The sequence below is a fragment of the Ixodes scapularis genome, unplaced genomic scaffold (assembly GCF_016920785.2).
Source record: "Ixodes scapularis isolate PalLabHiFi unplaced genomic scaffold, ASM1692078v2 PGA_scaffold13__105_contigs__length_92229423, whole genome shotgun sequence".
In the NCBI taxonomy this organism is placed as follows: Eukaryota; Metazoa; Arthropoda; class Arachnida; order Ixodida; family Ixodidae; genus Ixodes; species Ixodes scapularis.
The window spans coordinates 40,009,872-40,012,502 of NW_024609839.1; the positions used below are offsets into that span (position 1 = coordinate 40,009,872).

General features: G+C 49.5%; 1 long non-coding RNA gene across 1 annotated transcript; it reads left to right on the top strand.

Moving 5' to 3' along the window:
• The first annotated feature begins 1,227 nt into the window (after positions 1-1,227).
• On the top strand, positions 1,228-2,091 carry LOC120849532. Its single transcript, XR_005717947.3, has 2 exons — positions 1,228-1,431; positions 1,594-2,091. It is a non-coding gene; the product is annotated as an uncharacterized LOC120849532 (long non-coding RNA).
• Positions 2,092-2,631: the final 540 nt, after the last annotated feature.

Here is a 2,631-nt window from a genome sequence, read left to right on the forward strand (position 1 = left end):
CTAAAGAATGAACAACAAAGAACTTGGTAAAGTTTTCCACAGGAGGGTCTTTTGCGATGGATTTGTGCTCAAGGCAGCGCCTTTTCCAGGGCTGTCGTGAGCTGGGTTTAGGAGGAGGGGCAGCCATAAGAGGCGGAGAGTGTTCAGAACCTGTGGTGTGCCACCCACCACGGAGCCCAACAAGGGAATAGTTAACGGACCATAACAAAAAGGGCTTTGCTGGAACCGTTAGACTATTAGCACTGCCCAGGTACTATAACCAAGTGTGGTTTTGGACAAGGGGTCTGTCGCCACCCAAGGTTAGCCCTTGCCGCCAAAGGAGTTGAAAAAGGAAAGAAGAGAAATGAGAAGAGTGAAAAGTATGAGAAGACAAGGGCGAAAGAAGGGAGGGGATAGTAGAAGTGGCGACTAGGCTGAATCATCCTGGTCGGGCCAAGCCAGGACTCCCGTCTACGGGAAGCGGGGGCCGAAGTGTATTGCCTCGCCCGGGAGGCCCCGAAGGGTCCAAACCTACCCCGGGCTCGGCTCAACCACCAGGATGCCCTTTTCCCCGGACACGGGAAAGCCACGCACAGCCAGACGTGGGCGGGCGAACCCGCATGGCTCGGGGTCCGTGGAGACGCCACTCTCCAAACACCTGCTTTCATAGGTGCCCCCTGCGGGGTTGGAAATTGTTTGCTATGTACGCTATTTATTTATATTCAAACTAAAGCAAAAATAGCAAAATTATTCACCTAGGGGAACATGTTTATTCCTTCTGCTGGAAGCCGTCCAAGGTTCCCTGCACATGCTTTACGAGTCCGCATTGAATGATCGTGGCCTCCAAGTTGTCGAACTGCAAGTCAAAGCTTGGATCAGAACCTCCGAAGTGCACTACGAAGCTTGCAATCAATTGGTCCATCGGCTATAGCTTCGCGGTCATGTTTAGGGGCAGGAACAACACCTCGACAGCACTTGAATGAGCAGTGACGTGATGAGCGCTGCAATTGTCTAACAAAAGCAGCCCATTGTGCATCTTTTTGTCCATCACCTTGTCAAAGTCTGTGAGCCCCTTTGTGAAGATTTCTTTCGTCATCCAGGCCTTCCTGTTGTGGCTATATGCTACTGGCATGGGCAGCACCTTAGCAAAGCCTCGTGGCTTCTTCGCCTTTTGGATGATCAGCAGATCGCGCTTGTCTGAGACGTCAATGTTCGACAGATGAGCACCGTAATGCGGTTCTTGCTATTTTTGCCTCCCACACATTTGTCAGTCTTGACCGCTAATGTTTTCGCTAGCAGCAGCTGAAATCTGGTTTCATCTGCGTTGTAGATATCCTTGTCGGCATACGTTCCAAGGATGCGGTCCATGTTCTTTTCCATCCACTTCTGGAGTGACTGGTCGTCAATGGACGTGGCCTCCCCGACAATGTTCTACTTATCTTCCACTCCTGGGTAGGTGGCACCTTGAATTCGTTTTCGGTCACTGCTGCCAACGTCGATATCCAGAACGGCCTTGATCTTGCTGGCGTTCTTAATAACCACAGACAAACTAGACTGCACAATATAGCTCTTTTTGATGTTCCTGCGGACCTCGTCCAAAATGGCACGCTTCAGTTTCAGGGACAGCACCTCCCTTTTTCCCACCGACGTCCCGGAGCTCACGGAACTCGACATGGTCGACAAACCGGCGGTGCAGAAGAATCAGGCAACAGTCCGAGTCTATTCCGTGGAATTCTAATTGTGCAAGTCCGTTGTCCATAGGGGAAGTCAGGATGGCAGAAGGAGCAAAGCAGGATGGGGTCAGTACGATACGAAAAGCAGTGGACGAAGGACGATAACAACGGGCGCCCTGCGTGACCCGTGCCACGGTGTGTTCGAAACTCCAAACGATATGACTCTGGAGTTGGCATTGCACAACGCATACACCCCACTCAAGTCTTACAAGTGTGGTACTCGCGACTCGCGAGTATGCGAACAGGACGACGCTACCTTGCGTTAGCTACCCCTGCCGACTCAGTTATTCTGGCGCGTCCAGCAGTTAGTTGTACCCGTCACATGACAGCAAAAGAGAAACAATGATGATTGGCCGCTAAGAATGCTGCTGTCAGTGAATTAACTTGGTTATTTTTTCTCCAGTTTGTTTTGAGGAGCCTCAAAGACATGGCACCACATGAGGCGGTGCGGTGAAGCAATCTCATAGGAGCTACGCGATAGGGAGAGCAGGCCACGCTGCAGAGGCTGCCGGCAGCCGAATTTCGAGCAGTGTTTTGCTTAAAAGTTTTCAGAAAGGTCATAAATAATTGTGATTGCTTGATTTTTTGTCGGGTCGGCACGAAATTTGTCTTCGTTATATCCGCTCAGGCTTTTTTTATTTACTTTGTTATAACGGGACCCAAATTGCATTAAAAATGCAGAAATGGGAAGGGAAATTTCGGGCCAGGTTTTGCTGTATATAACATCTATCTTGAGTCAATCTGTTATCTTCTCTGGTCACACCTATACGAGGAACACCAAATCGTCAGTTTTTTTTTCTTATAATTAGACCATCAATTCTGTACCATAACCGTGCTGTTCAAAGGATAGAGACAGCGAAAGCATGCACTAACAAATATGGATGCGTTCACGTGTACGAAGACATGTCAGATGATATCC